Here is a 17,908-nt window from a genome sequence, read left to right on the forward strand (position 1 = left end):
CTGATAAAATGATCGATATTTTCAATAATATTTTCCATTCCTATGATTCTACAGTCAAGTTATTATTTTGATTCACATATTTTTAGATCCAAATATTCAATTACTGAGAATCGAGCACTTCTTTTGTGCTTTTATTCATTCACAGCTTATGATTTCGCACCTTTTATGAATGAACAAAACATTCTCGGAAAGCAGATTTGCATGAGATTTTGTTAAAAATTCCTCAACGGCACTTGTACTGAGTATCGCTTCATTTTTGGAGTGCTGTAGATTTAGACAAGAGCTCTGTTATTCACATTTCTGTTTTGATATTACTTAAAAACAATCACGACTATACCATCTGGCTTTTAGCAAGTCGCTTACAGTCAAAACAATTTTTTTTTTCAGATGGAAATTGTCGGAAACAGTCAAAGTTTAACTTTGAATTTCAAATACCTGTAAGCATTCAGACAACTTCCGTTTTTTGTTGCTTTATTCTTCAAGATTTTAAAGTTCGTGATGTTGTGGTGTTGGATTAACTTTAAGAGATATTTGCGAATTGTAGCTGGAGTGACACAAAATGAGTAAATGCATGGTTATGGAATCGAAATGGATGCAAAGCTCAATTAAGGCAATAATGAAGTTCGCTCTACTAGTTGCATATCGAAATCTGGCTTTATGGATTCGAAATGGCATTAAAAGGACGTTTGAGATTTTTAGAGGACCCTAACAGCACAACATGCTCGCTAGGACATCGATATGTTGTATTATTGACGAAACACGCGAATTGTTCTTACAGCACCGTGAGAGGTGATTTCAGCTCATTTTTACGGCACCGTATCACTCGGGAGATCAGTACGATGGCTTGTCAAACTTTACCATGTCAAAAATCTGTTAAAAGTCATAACAAAATTCAAGTTGACATAGCAACAAGAAGAAGTAAATTCCGTTTAAACTGTCACATTATGATGAAGACGATACTTTAAGGAAACCTATTATCACAAAACTTTGCATATAGAATATCAAAATAATTAAAAATTAATGAGCTTTGAGCATGTGATTAAATCATAAATTATGAAAAACTTTTCGCTTAACAAGAATTATAAACTTTGTGTCTCCGTACAACCACAATAGCTGTAGATTGGCAGAGCAGAAAAAGAACCTGTTGATAAAAAGGAGAGATTCCACCACATCTACACATGAAGCATTTTTTTCGATGTACATGTGTTATGGATGAAAGTTTAACCTTGAAAGTTTTTACTGATTAAAATGTTTTCTTACCCCCATCAGTCGTCTCTCTTTTTTTGACTTTCATAATTAAATTTGTTTTATTTTTTACAAGAAACTGTTTTTCTTTGAAAAACTTTTCATTTTATTGACTTTTATTACCTAAATCAAATTTGACTTTGATTAAGAATTCGTTGTGGTTGGATGGGTATTGAAGTTTTGAAAATATTGACTATAAAGATGTTTTTCTCATTGATGTTTAGGGGGACCCTGAGGGGGCTTAATTGTGATGTTTGAAAATAATGTGGTAGATAAAGAAGTCATTTGATTATATCTATGCTCTTTGATTTGACAGAGCGTCGTCACCAGTTTTTAGTGACTCAAATCAAATTGTTTTGTGGAAAAATGGACAAAATTTGTTAGAAAAATCTCGAAACGACACCAAAAACTAGACTATAAGTCGAGCTCGAAGTCGACACGGATTTTGCATGGCAAGGCCAACTCAAGTCGAATCGACTACGAATAAAATCGACTTTGTCGTCTTTGAGTCGACTTCGAGCTCTGTTCAATCCCAAAGACAAGGTTCAAACCCCTAATTAAGTCAAGTCTACCTTTCATTAAGATCATTGACAACCCCTAATATATTTCAAACTGTCCCATAAATGCACAAAAATTCAGTCAACCTTAATTTAATCAAAATTCCCAATTATCGAAATTTACAATCACAAAACCTCATGTCTATCGATTTCCAACCACCATTCATTAATTCCTACATGAAACGTCAAAAGCACAATATTCTTGTTTCATTTTCTATCGACAGCACAAGCCATGAATGATTACATTTTCACCTATAATGAGCAGCCACGAACGACCTTTTTTATGAAATAATTCGACTTTATTTTTTCATAGATCATAAACTTTATACGATTTTGATTTTAAAGCTTATTAATGGACTGACAAAGATATAAAAATATCCTATAATATTTTCGTTTCAAGAACACTTAGCCAGAGCGTGTAACAAGATCAAGTGCTGTACAGCACTTTAAAAATACCACGTTATATGTGAAAATTAATAAGTTCCGTTAGCATTCTCGCTGTTTTATTATTCATTAGTGATGAGAATTGTATTTTTGAAATGGGGAAATAAATCACCAGGAAGGAACTTTTAATAATTTATGAATTTTTATTTCTGCAGCTTCATTTACTTTATCACTTAAAACTTTTCACCATTCACAAAACTTTTCACATTATTTTATCATCATCGAACAGAAATATAATTGCGTCCGTTTATAGAACAAATTGAAATTTCACTAAAAAGTCGATAGAAAAAAGCAACTTGTTGTTCCTATCACTCTGCAAGTGTTTCCTTGACTAAGTCACACCGTATTCGTGTGGTGTAAAAAAGCTTTTGTTTATTACTAGAGAGGAATAAAAAAAAGGGGGAAAAAAATAAAAGCAAAGCAAGAGCATCAGCAGCAGAACACACAATAAAAAAAGCGTGGGAAAGGCAACAGCAACAACATTAACACATTGAAAGCGTCGCACTGCTCTGTTGAATGGAAAATTATTCTTTCCGCTTCTACATTGCTCGGTCGGTCGGTTGTACTATTATTATTATGTTAGAATTGAAAAGGGAAAGGAATGGTTGCTGTATTTACATCCTTGCCATGTTTCAATGTACAAAGTTTAGCTTTTTCCACGACACATGCGCAGTGAGATTGTCATGAAACTTTCTATTTTAATTTTACATGCTTAATAATATTGATAAACGTTAAGTACACATTCAGTACATGACGATGGAATTTCTGTACATTGTCTGTCATGACAATGACTCATTTGAATATTTCCGTCATTCTATGTCATTTTCATGACATGATAAAAATTTAAAATTCAACAATTTCTATTATTGTGCATGCATTATTGGATATATGAGCAAGAGCTTTCTATCGCCTGTTGCACACCATACCAAGATATTTTATATGAATTGAAAACATTAAAGTTGATGACAATGTTTGATTGTTAATGGAAGGAAAAGACGGAAAGGCACAAAACGGAAGAGGAGAAAATTTAGCGCATGAGCTTTCATGAAACAGCATTTATTGTGTTGTGTTTGAGGTACACAAGGCAAACATTGGAAACATAAAATGATACAAATAGCTCAAATGTCCAAAGCGTAACGTAACTGTTGCTCAACATTCACAAATTTCTCTCTCTTTTCTTCACACAATAATATATTTACATTTTATCGATTTATTTCCTGCCTGCTTACCTCGCTAGCTTACCTTTATGTGGTTTTGTCGCCAAAATATATGAGGAAAGGGTCAACTTTTTTTAAGCTTTAAATTACCTTCATCTTTCTTATTATTTTTTATTATCAAAAATGTGCTGAATTTAATGGGCCTTCCTACTCTGTAGTGTATGCCTTTTTTTATGTGCCTTGTGGGATTTTCTCATTCTTTGTTATCTTTAGTTTATTGATTTTTCTATGCTCTATTGTACGTGGTCGCTGTTATTGAAGGAAATATATCATATGACATGAATAGGGAAAGTCTATATTTATAGGTGAAATATTGAAAAATTGAATTATTAATAGCAGTTGATGGCTTTAAAATGAAATTGCCCCACTAAATCTGATGTCTTTATTCACGCCGTATTGAGGCTAATTGCGTGGAAAATAATAATGGATCTTAATATCCTGAAAATTATACTATCTATGATCGAAAACGATCGAAAATTAATGGTTTTGGAGGGAATTTTTGGATGTTTTTGTTGTTGGGCATTTAAAAGTTATTGGATATTGAATGTTCTTGAGAATTGAATTTTCTAATGATTATGAGTTGGCTGTATGATTTACTCGAGCAACACAGACAGTTGATTGGTAGACATAAGGTAGCCACAAGGAATTAAGGGTCTATTAGGACTACCAATGGATTCTATTTGAATATTCACCTCAAATTGCTTACATTTGCTTCAATTTCAAGGAAATGACTGAAATAATTGAGATTGTATTACACTCCGTGGCAGAGCCTTCCTCATTTGTGTCACTCGGTATGTTGCTGATGTCATTCACCTTTATACAACTCGTGTATTAAAAGAATGCTTTAATAATTCAGAGATAATCAATCAATCAATCATTCTCGGCAGTTAAAACCTTTCATTAACTATCGCAGCAGCTTAAGTTCAAGTTCAAATTGAAAATCATTACAGCAGTAATTATGATTTTCCCAGTAATTCACCTACAATTTACGTCCAGTTTGATTTTTCTCACATAAATTATTCAATCATTATCAGCAAATCATAAACAGCGAGAATCAATTTCCTGCAATTTACTCTTACCATTTCTGAGAATTAATTTATTCATTCAAGCGCTCATTTTGCCATGACTACAACATAAGGTCATTAATAATCTGTAACAATTTTCCATTAACAATTCAATACGTTTAAGAGAATAAGAATCACAATAGTCGATTCCGCTCTAATAATAAAGCATCATCACTGGCCTAATTCTTATTCTTGAAAGCACTTTCTACTTCCTTACTCATTGCTATTCTTTCGTCATTTTTATGCCTCAATCATTTCTCTTTCTTTTCATAATAAAAAAAATTATTTTTTCGTCGGAAATAAATCTCCTTAAAAAAAGGAACAAAGCAGTCACAACAGTAGAAATAAAAGAAAATCTGAATTGCATTATGGCCTTAAGGTTCTTTCCGTTCTCTTTCCTCCCTTGTGTCTTTTCTCTTTCTCTTAATTTTCACGCCAACTTAACTTCATAAGCAAATTCAATGTACATAATCAGGATTAAGTGAATCTAGAATAATGAAAGCATAAAAATATATATATTTTTTAAGAGAAGCCCCTGAAGCTGATTCCTCACATTTTATATTTTATATGTCTACGCAACAAAAGGCAGTTTTTACTTATTTAACACAAAACTTGATGTTTAACTTACATGAAGCATGTCGATTGACAATAAATGTTTACATTTCATTTTGTCTTCTTTCAAGTCGTTCTTGGAAGTTTCTCTTAAAATGCTAAAACGTGCTTCGATGTTTGATATTCATTGGAATTGGATATAAAAAAGGCAATTGTATTATTATAATGCTAAAGATACTCTTTGGTAATGAAATTTTGTTTAATGGATTATATTAAATACAGTTTTGAGGCAGGAATTGGTTATTTGGCCTTGAGAATGCTTTTGAACCCGAGTGGCACAATACAAGGAATCACCGTAATATTTGCGAAATATTGAGTGGAAATCAGCTGTCTTGGTGCTGTCAAGCCTACTTCGCGTCTAAGTGGTGTCATGGTGGCGGATTAGCGATGCCCTAGTGCCGTTTTAGTGGTGTCTTACTAGTGCCCTAGTCGCGTCTTACTGGTGCTTTAGTAGCGTCTTAGTAGTGCCCTATTGGCGTCCATGTGCAGACTCGGTAGTGCCCTAGCCAACAAGTTGTTGTTGTTGTTCGGGGAACTAGCTTTCCCCCAAAGATTATGGAATCATTCTTACATCATTACACATTTTATTATTTATAATAACATTCATTAAAACATAACCTCAATTTTAAATTCTAATTCATGAGAATTTCACATTCTAGCTTTTTTCCAGGATGTAGAAATCAAATAAAATTTACCTGAAACAACAAAGCTCTGTAATCCCTTCGAGTATGTGATACAGTCATGAAATATTCACATTTTTCACCCCGTAATTATATTTTACGATATAATATCATGAGCATTTGAGTTGTGCTTCAATTCCCCCAAGTTTCCTGGTCATACTCAGCAAAAAAAAAAATATTCTGTAATTACGTTTTTCATTAACTTAGTTCTCTTGATTCATTTCTTCCAGTTAAAATTGAAATATTTATTTATGTCTATAACTTCTTTTCATTTCCGTAATGAGGAGCAATTCTTTCATAAATTGTCCGTGAAAGAAGGAAGGATGGAAGTATGATGGTCACTGGTCAATGGGTTGAATTGATGGTTGTGGTGCATTTTGTTTTCTTGTAAATATTACTTTTGGGATTTGTATCGAAGCTTGATAGAGTTCTGGATATTCTGATGGATATCTCATTGTCAAGCAGATGACGGAGGTCTTCATTAGCTTTGTACCGAGCAATATGAAAGGCAAAATATCCGTGTGGTATAAAAATGCTCCATTGGAGTCATTTTGATGTGTTATTGTCAACTTTGTAGTCAGCGACTATGTGCTGATCGGTCTCCTTAATAGAGTCTAAGCTAAAATGAAGCCTAGGAAGCTACTTCATCTATTATTTTAAAAAGCACAGTCCAAAATGCATAAGTTCTCCCTATGCCTCACCAAAGTGTCAACAACATCCCCACCATCACCAAAATCAAAGTGCAAAAAGCATAACAGCAGTAAAATGAGCAAAGAAAAGTAAATAAGCAACAGTAGGTTGGCACAAATAGTTTATAAAAGGGAGAAATAAATGAAAGTTATATGTCATCAATAATAGAAAGCATGAACGTAAAATGACGACAATTTTGAACATGAAGTTTATTTAATGAAAGCAATACCAAAAAGCGATGATGGCATTAATTCATTTCAATTACTTTTATTCATTCCTTCTTCCTCCTTACTTTCTTCAATATTACTTCAGAATAATAAATAAAAATATTTACTTTTTTCCCTTTTTTTCCTTTCTCGTCGTCGCAGTCGTCGTCTTTCCTCCTTAATGTCAACCAATATTTCTTTCCATTTCATATTTCCCTTACATAATTCCACTTAAATTTCATAACACCAAATACACACAATGAGACGCCTTTAGGAAGGAACATTGAAAAATGTCTCGAGGAATGAAATTCATTTTGGTGTCGTTTGTGAAGCACAAAAATTGACCAAGAAAATGAAACTAATGGCTCTTAATTAAGATAAAGGTTGTGTGCCTGCTTAGCGTTTAGCATTTAACATTCAACATTCATTCTTAATGGAAAGGCAGGAAGAATAATATTTTTATTTCTCATTGCTTTCCACACAAATGGACATTATTGTGACTTTAATAAATGATTGAACAATTTTGTTTCCTTTCGATTGATTTTCATTCCCTTAAGCTCGTCTCGTGTAAGCGTTTTTAAGTGACCACACATGAACGAGTCATTAAGGATATCGATTAACAGCAAGCATCATCGAATCAATTATTGTGTAAAGATTGATAATAATGAAAAGCCTTATGGGGTTCATGGGAACGCTGTCTGTAATGAGATTATCTTTTGATATTTTTCCTGTTCTGTTCTTGGTAGTGAAAATGTGTGGGAAGTAGGAATTATATTGATTTATGGAATTTCTTGGATTTCTTGTTGTGTATCCAAAGCCATCGCTTTACAATTACATATTAAGTCTTTAATTCATAAGCTGCTTTTCAATCCAGAATTTACCAATCGATTTCACAATGCTTGACGTATTCTGGATCTGGATTGTAATTAAATTAAGAATAAAGCCAAAAATAGTTAGCAATTTGCAGGGTAATTTGATCTTCATTCATGTGTTTTGATACAATTGTTCAGAATTCCCCCAGATGTACCTCATTGTTGAGTATCTAAAATTACATTTCTGTCTTAAAGCCTTAGCTCGTGTTTCATTTATTAAAATTAAAATGGAAATTGCTTACGACTAAAATGAGAAAAAACAATCACAACATCCAAAACGTGTAGAATTATTGAATATTCAAGCAACTCAGAAGCCTCAATATATTTATTTAAATTTTGAAGACTTTTTTGTGTCTTTAAATAGCCTGTTGATCTAAAATCTTAAAAGAATCTTAATTTATTGCCACAAGACCACAAAAAAAAGTTTTCAAAAGCTTCCAAAAATAACATCCACAGTGTTTTTATAGTAAAATGCTGTAGTCTTAACCCACAAGCTTCCATTAAAGCAATACAAGAGTTTTTATAAATTAATCATTTAAATGTCAAATCTAGATTCTTTTAGGGAGGCATCCAGTTACTACGGAACACAAAGATTGACATTTTCGAACCAGTTCCTCCCTTTATTCCAGTAAAAGGCAGCCTTTCATGGATCATTGTTCATGGCGTATCTGAAATTTTTGACGACACACAGATTGTTGACCCAAGATTCAAGATAAACACCTCCTTCCCTTTTTCCCACCTTCTCTTTACGTAACAGCCGGTAACCCCATATCAATCCACCTCCTTTCATCTTAATTATACAGATTCTATTTTCATCTAATTAATTGAGGATCCTTTAATTCATATGTCCATATACACATAGTTTCTAATGGATATCTCTTTTGTGTATTAACTCACATCTGATTGACGTTTAGAAGCCTCCCATGACCATCAAATACCCAAAAAAAATCGTCTCCATCCTATTCTAGATCTAGCTTTATTTAATATTAAATACAATATGAGAAAATCTCTGACAAAAATTGAAAGAATAACAAAATAGACCCTTTAGTGTCCTCCAAAAATCTATTTTACTGAATTTATTATTGCTTCTCAGAAAAACCTCTTTTAATTATGCATTGGGGTATTATTCAAGCGTCTGTGTGCCGAAAAAAATGATTTTTTTATCAGATTTTATCAGTAATCTAATTTTGGAATAATATTTTAGGACATTAATAAAAAGGTTGTATATATTTTGAAGATTGAAGGCCAGATTTTCTTGTTTAATAAAAGCAACAATATGATTTCTGCTGAGAAGCGGAGATTCATTCTGTCTAGAATATTATCAGTTCATAGCATGACGTACACTATTTTTGGAATGTCAAATTCAATCGGTACATGTTGAATTCTGAATCTGAACACAGTGACTAAGAGGGTAATGTACTTGGAACTATGGTTTCCTGTGGTTTCAGTTTCGATGAGTTGTCAAGACCGTGATCAAAGCCGGGATCGAGACAACAAAATCGAAACTGAGAAGTCTAGGACTCAGTCTTGAGAATTCTTGCTTTAAACGAATGCAAAATAGCGACCATGTTTCTAGAAATACTGTCCGCAAGGCTGTCATGTGGACAATATACTTGAACATGTTCTGATCTGAAGACTAGATTGTAGCCAAACTGTTCCCATGAAAGTACAATATTAAACAGCGGTAAACAGCATTCCGTGCAATAAATTAGCAAGCTTCATACACACATCATCAAGCAATGCCTTCTTTTATTTAGACAGAAAATAATAATATTTTCACCAAAATTGATATAATATTTTCTCTATAAATCCACAAGAGCTACCTTGATATTGAAAATGAAGAAATTTTCTATATGATTAAGGTTTTTTTCGATATAAAAGAAAAAATCCCCCGTTCCTACACACGCACATAAAACATTTCCTTCCGTCTACAATTTTTTCCTGAATATCCAATAAAATATTTTTCTTTTTATATCCATTCTACATTGCGGAAATATCAAAGCACGTGAAAGATGTTCAAATTGTTTTGACACATTCCAATGAAATCTGGTTTTTTCGTGTTGCGATCGACAGAAAAAGGAAATAGAAGTTGAAGAGAATGAAAATGAATGAAATTCTTTAAGATATAAGCAGTTCCATTTCTCAATTTTGGATGATTTTAAGATTAGACATGAATTGACAGATAGACATGTGGGTACTGATCTTGAAATTCTCGATGGATGATCATGAGAACTGTCATGTCTCATTCATCAATTTGAAGCGTCTTAAAAAAGTATTTCCAATGCCATCCAACTTCTCTTCCACAAAAATTATGTCACTAAGTCTAATCCACAGTTTATAGCTACCAGAATATTCACAAAAGCATTTCCAGAGACTTAAACTTTAATACTATGTAGTATCATAAACAACTTAAGCTTTGAATTCAGTGAATTGTAAAAGGACACGAATAAATTCTGTGTCAATGGACATCAAGTCCAATTTTCTACTTAAGAAGATTTAGAAAAAAATTTGTAAACAGTCTGCAACAATGAATGGTCTGTTGCGTTTCAAAGCAACAATAACTGAGATGGACATTTTTTGTTTAAATTGTGAACAATGGAGAGTAGGAAGGCAAAAGTTTTGAGAATTAATAGGAACAATGTTTGTGTGGAGAAAGTTCGAAGAAATTAAATTGACAATAATATTAAATTGAATTGAGCTTTTGTGGATGTAAACAGGACAGAATGTGTTGTCGAAAAAAAAGAGTTCTGACCTTCTGAGCACCTCTTAACATCTCAATCAGCACATATATTATCGATACGGCAACTGAAAAGTTGTTGATAGAGATAGTATTCGACTTTCCACTGGCAATTAAGACAGCTTCAGGCGACATCGATAATAGGGCTTGGATCGCAACTGTCAATGTCAAAAGAACGCGATGAAAGCTCAAGAACTCATGGAACTCACGAAATTCAGCGATAGAGCCAGTTTTAGGAGACGTCCAAGGAAGGTCATGGATCACAATTGATCTGTACGACCAACGAAGTAAGTAAGTAAGGTTCACAACTTATTTGAATGGGCAACTGAGTAAGCAAGATAACCAATTGGGTACGATATAGTCGCAGGACATTCGTTTGGTTCAAACTACACTGTTTCCCTCAAGGACCTAACATCATTCCCATTTTTGTCAATAAACCAAAGCAACCTTTGTAATCTCTTCTCAAGAAAATTTTAAATCAAAGCAATCAATTGATTTTTATCATGAATCATCAGTTCCTTTGTGGCACACGTTTCATATTGAAATCCAACAATATTCAATCCAGATTCAAAAAAGGAATGCTTATCATGCTTTAAAGCTCATAGAAAGCTCTAAGAAATATTTCATTCGATTCATAAAAAGACAAAGTTGCATGGAAATTTCTACATTCTTCAAAAGACATGCATCAATACATAGATGTTGACAATCAATTCAATAAAAATATCATTTCAAAGAGGAAAAATCTGAATGAAAAATGAGAACAAAATAAAAATTGTAATTGTATTGGTAAAGGAACATGCAGAATCAATCGAGCAGGAAAAGGAGGTAAGAAAAATTCATTCAAAATAAAGTAATACATTGAAGGGTATTATAAGGTATGAAAACCAAATATTTCATATATTTATGTGCACAAAAGGCACATAGGAACATGAATAATAAAATCAGCATCAAAATCTGAACCTTTTTTTGATGTTTTCTTATTTTTCGGGTATCAGAAAAAAAGGGAGAAAATTCAGGCTCATAGAAATTTATGACAGGATGCTTTATTGTTGCCAATTCTCTATTTTCCTTCATTTCCTGTAACTGAAATTTGTTGCTTCAGTTAAGCTCTCCTGTTATTCGAGTTATGAAGTAAATGAAGGTATGGTGACTAAGTGGGGATGGGGAAGGACATGCTGTCTTCTTGAATGCAAAATTGTTACTGACAGGTGGGTGGTTATGCTGAAGATTCGTTCATAATTTTGATTACCAAAATTCCCAATAAGACTGAACTCGAAGGTTACTCCCTGACAATATCCATAAATTGGTTTCTAAGTATATCCATAGACATTTGATCCTGCCTATCATCAAAATTTACTAAAAATAAACCAAATTCCTATAATTCTTATCCAATTTTCCCAAAGCCATTACTCCTACATACATAGTTACTTCCTCAACATAAATGACGTCGACATATTATTTATGCTTCCGGATAAGATCAATACCATTTCTCTGGATAGAACCATTCATTGAGCAAAGCACTGTTATTTCTCAAAAATGCCATTAAAGCCAGTTTTATGTTTGAATAAAATTGAAATTTATGGGATTTTTTTCAATATGGAATGGCTGTTGAATTGTGTGTTAACATAAACTTTCATTCCACATCCACTTTCCATTATGCCATTTTCAATGACGCACCTTAAATATTAATGGTGAATGAAGGAAAGGAAAGTAAAATCATATATATTGACTCGTATGCTGTACATGCCGTGCACATATAAGTATATGGAAATTCAATTTATAAGTCTTTAACAAAAGGAAAAGGAATTGGAGGAAGCATGAAAGTCACGCAATCCATACCACAGTTAATTTTAGCGCACTGAATGGCATCGTACAGTAAATCAATTTCAAATAAGCTCTTTTATTGAAAATAAAGGAAGAAATGGAAAATATTTTAGAATTATCGATGATGTCAGTTCACATTGGAACTAAACTTTACACTCTCATGACTTCATGATGATCTCAATAGACAAACTGACACTTACATCACGTCCAATAGAAAAGTGGCTTTTCTTGAAGAATCTGCACTTTACATCCGTTATGTACTGTCTATATGGGAAAATAATTTTGTCACGATGCATAAGACGATGGGAAGAATTGAATTGAATTGAATTTGATGATTCCACCTTTATTTTACATCCAAATGTCTTTAAATTTTACATCTTTTGGAATTTTTTCTGGGGTTGCATGAGACAGAGTTGTATGATCGTGGATGCTTTCTTTTGTTAAGGACCTTAGTCTTACATAAATAGATCAGTATAGTTGTTTGGGCATTCACTGGTTGTCTGGTGACCACAAGATGTCATTTACCTCATCCTGTCATTTCTCGTCTTAAATCCCAAGGGCCTTATTACGTTATAGAAGAACGAACTTTGGAATTCTTGGAATTTCTATTGTTCCAATCATATCTACCCACACCTCTCCCTCCCCTGAACCCAATAACCCTCAACAACCCCCTCGAGAAAGTTCATCATTTTTAGTATCAATTTAACTTAAAGAGTAAGCCATTAAGTAGCTTGAAAAAAGGGAACGAATGGAATTCTTAAGTGAAACATTTAATCAAATTTTTCTTTTCAATTTACTTTGGCAATATGACAAAGCATAGCATAGCGAAAAAAAGGAGAATTGAAAAGAGCAATTTGCAAATATTTTCCCATTGCGGCAACAACAAAAATAATGTGCGATGCTTGCATATTCATAAAAAAGAAACCTTTTGAAGCTTTTTATTTTCCTCCTCGTGTCTCTTTTTTTTGTACTGTAAATGCATGAAAATAAAACGCCCAAGGAAATTGTCTTTTGTGTAGGCGTTATTAAATCATTCTGTTTGCTCAATAGCAGGTTGGGGAAATTTGCAGTGAAGTAACAAACTTGTATAACTGCTTCTTAATGGTATTTACATTTGTTTAAAATCTAATGTAATTTCATCATTAAATCTGCTTACGTCAAAGCTTTCATCTATTTGACATTTTTTAAGAGTATCTATGACGTCATATGCTATTTACTCAATTTGTGATTCGAATGAAGTCACTTTAGACATTAACATTAAGGGAATTTGTTATTTGTGGAATCTTATTTGTTTGCGAGAATTTCAATGAGTTTAGAAAGCAAAAATGCTTGGGTTTGAGAGTTTTTGTCTATTTTTAGATTGTCTAGGATAGATACAAATGGAGCTTAATTTGTGTAAGAGCTAGATTACATATATCAAGTAGACCTTGATGTCAACAAGGATTTTGTATGGAAAAGTCGACTCAACATGGTATAATCCTGGAATTGACTGTCCAGGATTGATTCTGGGATTCCAAACCTTAGTCATATTTAAGCGGCCACGCGCTTGACTCTGTTTGAACTGTCCTCATAGCCGCCATGTGCGCAACATTTCAGTATATATAAATGAATAGAATATTCCAAAAACTTCTTCATCCTTTCCTAAATTTTACATGTTCGCGTGTAACCCCATCAGCAAAAAAATCATCTCACCAGCAGCAAACGTATCGTTTGCCATAAATAAACTCCTTCCTTTACTTGTTAAAAGGAAAACATTTCCTTTTCAAGACACAAGTCTTCTATTTTGTATTATTAACAAGCATAAGTTTAAAAACATCCCAAGTTTTTAGCCTTTAGCGTTTGTTTTTTGGATAAAATTAACGGAAAAAGGAAAACAAAATGGATTGTTTGCTTTCTCTTTTTTCGTATTCATCGCAAACATTGCGTGAAGACATCAAGTTCAAGGTGAATGGATTCAATTTTTCTTTCTATGATAAGAAAATGCTACAAGCTTAAAGCTTGTTTTGTTTGAAAGTTCTCTAGAAATAGGATAAGGCCGACTTAAATTGAATGCTTGTGTCAAGGTCTTTGTTATAACGGTCATTTGAGATTTGAATAATATTTATTGTACATAGTTGAAAACCCCTTTTTGATACAAAAGTTCAGTCTGTTTTTGAACTTCGAAGAATAAACATAAACAATTTTGAATTGATATAAAATCTGTGAGGAATTCTTAATTAAAATTTCAAAAGTCCTTATATCTATTAGATACAACTTATAAGCCAATTATTGTCAATATTAAATCTAAATTTGATCAAATTACTGTATGAATTGGCTGTATTTACATCAATTTATTTCGATAGGCAACAAGCTATTTTAAAAATTTCTTTCCATTCTACATTCTACATTCATTAAAAATAAATGCGATGATATCAAACATTAAGCAAAGCACTCCAAAATTAGATGTTTAAAAGCTTTTGAAGAATTTCGATAAAAAAAATTAAATTTGTTACTTGTGTGGAAATTCTTGTTTAAATATTTAAATTTTCAATTTGAAATATGAATGGTAAATGCACATAAAGCTATAAATAATGTCTTATTCACAAATATGTTGATGGTTGGTTGATGGCTAATGAGTTGTTAGCGAAAATTGTGAATTTTGTAGAAAAATCATGAAAATTGGATTTGAATTCATAGAATTCTGAACCCACAAAAGTTCAATTCAACGCATTAGAACTCAGCATTAATCCTACAAAGTTAAATGCTATCAGACTTGATCCTTATGAATTCACTTAATCTCTGGGTAATTTGCTATTTATTAAGTACTTATCCCTTGCAATTTGTTGATTCTTTTATATTAAAAAAGTTTATTTTTAACTTTTCATCAGGCATCATTTCATGATTATCTGGAATTGATATCTTTATGGAGAAAATCAACAGAACACCTTATGTTCTCTTTCATTTTCTGCTTTATAAGTTCATCTCGAGGCAGTAAGTATGCGCGGTAAACAAAAGAAAGAAGTGAAAAGCTCAACAACAAAAACATATTCTTTAAATTATTTTACATCTCATGTCAGCCTTAAATTGCACCATAAATCAACCATTATGAGAATGATATAATTTCGACCGCATGACATGTGTCTGATTCCTTTAGCCTGAACCCTCATCATCATCAAAACCATTACATTTTATTATTACATTCGCATGCATGAATATGTGTAAAATTCTACAAAGAACATATTTTTAGCATTTCCTCGTTGAAAAGCGAGACGATTTTTTTGTTTATTGTTTAAATGAATTTAATTTACTCAATGATGACTGTAGGCTTTGGATGTCATTTCTGTCACCTTTTTCTACTCAAAAAAGCACTAGCTGATGTCGTTTTTGAGCATTTCGTTTTTATAACATCATCCAAAAGTGTCTGGTAATGAATTATTAGGATGTATGTAATATTTTATGGGATTTATTCAAAAATGATGTCTGAAAATTTGAAGGCTTTCACTCTGACTGTCGGTAGACTCCATTGAACTTCTTCATGATCTTTTCCTCACATTTGCCCTACAATTTGATTTAAAGACCGGTTCAGTCACGAATGATCAAATTAATACGATAAATTTAAGTCACCAACCATCCAAAAGGTTAGACTTAATTCATAACCAACCACAGTGCCATTAGTCTGTAATTTTTACAGCTAGCATTTCCGCTCTAATTTAACTGTGCCTTGAATAAGAAAACAATAAAGAATGAATCAGTGCCTCTGTATGTTGCTGCTGATGATGATGTTTTCTTGTTTCCTCAGTTCCTTCCTAATTTTCTTTCATTTCATTCTCATGTATATCCATCACCATCATACATTCCAAACAATTCTTCTTATTCTTACTGTTTCCATTGACTTCCTTGAGATACATGTATAAATATGTAATGTGCAAACCCAAATCAATGTTTTCATTTTCATCGTTTTGGGCCTGTTTGAAAGATGAAATTTCAAAGGAAATATTTTGTGCTGTTTGCGAATTGTTGTTTCATGTCTTTTGGGTTGGAAATTTTAATGAGAATCTGTAATAAAATTTGTGGAATTTAATACATGAAACTTCACAAATATCAAATTTTGAGACAAGATTCAGGGAAAAGACATCCGATTCTCACTAGACATTTCCTGGAATTGTATCCTGGAATCTGAATTATGGAACTGACATCCCTCTCTGTTTAACAAGTTTTGAAGTAAATTGATGCTTAAATCTTTCAAAATTGAGTTTAAAGTTTGAAAATTAAATTCAAGCTTTTCAGGATGTTTATCCTTAAATCCTTGACAATATCATGTACAGCTATCATCGATAAATCTAAAAAGACATAGAGATTACCTTTAAAATTCAATTAAGATGTTGACTATTTGAGAAAATACAGTTTCACAAATTGATTCGATTATCCTCAGGATTGATCAAGAGTCGACCTGGAAAGCATCACCATGTGATTGTTTTTGTATTTTCTTCTCTTTCAAAACTCTTCAAATATTTTTTTCATCATCAAATTTGTTCCGCTGAAAATCAAATAACGATAAATATATCATACGATTGAGTTTCTGTAACTGGATCTTCCTTCTATTGTAGATAAAAAAAATGTTCTTTCAAAGCAAAATCAAAAGTTGAAAAAAAGTTTTAAAGAAAAATCAATTACAGATCATGTAATCTTCTTTTACCTTTGATTTCTTTTGTTACTCGTTGTAAAGTTTAACATGTTTTGTTCGTTTTCGTATCGATGTTTGAATTGCCTGGAAGCTAGAGAAAGAATAAGATGGATAAAAAATATGATAATGCGTTTTCAGTTTTTGTTTGTTAGCTGTAAAGCTGTAAATAGATCCGAGCTGTAAATTGAAAGGATTTATTTTGAAATTTGAAATCTTTTAAAAAAATGGAAAAATTAAGAAATTGGAATTAAGAAATTTGAAATTCAAAATTTTAAAAGATTTTGTAAAATTCAAAATTTTAAAATTTTTACAAAAATAAGTTTACAGCTCGGCACATCCACCAAACCCTTGTTTTTAAAATAACATATTTTCATCTGTTTTCTTGTTATTCAAATTTTATTTTATATTTATTAATTTTATTTTCTTTCATCTTTTCAAATGCTACAATTTATGTTCTTTTTTTCTTCGACTTATAAATAATATACATAAAATTATTATTATAATCATTGTAAATAGGGCATATATGCATAACATTTATCATATAGAAAGATTTAAGTTATTATTAATTAAATTTTTATTAAAAATTCCTACATTCTACTTATTTTGATTTCTGTTTAAAAATATATTCTCTATTAAATTTTTTTATGTATTTATATTCTAATGCACATCGATTTTTTTCTATATTTAATTAGAATAAAACGGATTCCACTTTTCAAATTTATCATTTTTTACCATTAAAATTATTAAAAATAAATGAAATTATCATGAGTAAAAGTTCGTTCATCATTAATCTTTTAAACACAATTTCGCTAATGGATGAAACTTCCTCTTATTTCGAGTTCACGCAATTTAATAATTATGTTGTCATAAATCTTGATTTTTACCAAAATTTTCATACATTCAGCAATAAAAGTTATGAATTTAGCGAAATATGTTTAAACTTATTCAGTGCTTCCTTCATCTTACAAAAATACTGTTGCTATATACGTGTGTGTGTGAAAAAATGCAATTGACTTGACCTTTAAAAACAAGACATAAATCCCTTTGAAATTTAATAAATTTCTCAGACACTCGTGCCTTAAATTACACACATTTTG

The 17,908-nt window shown here is 31.8% G+C and overlaps 1 protein-coding gene across 2 annotated transcripts in view; it reads right to left on the reverse strand.

Annotated features, from left to right (window-relative positions):
• LOC139098763 (uncharacterized) overlaps positions 1-2,592 on the reverse strand; it is a 41,272-nt gene extending 38,680 nt beyond the window's left edge. For both annotated transcript variants that reach the window (XM_070651056.1, XM_070651055.1), the window contains exon 1: positions 2,412-2,592. The gene's annotated coding sequence lies outside the window, so the exon portion shown is untranslated. The remainder of the gene's footprint in view (positions 1-2,411) is intronic.
• Between the last annotated feature and the right edge of the window lie 15,316 nt (positions 2,593-17,908).

The sequence above is a fragment of the Chironomus tepperi genome, unplaced genomic scaffold (genome assembly GCF_022539635.2).
Source record: "Chironomus tepperi strain 1889 unplaced genomic scaffold, CSIRO-AGI_Ctep_v1 contig_453, whole genome shotgun sequence".
Lineage (NCBI taxonomy): Eukaryota > Metazoa > Arthropoda > Insecta > Diptera > Chironomidae > Chironomus > Chironomus tepperi.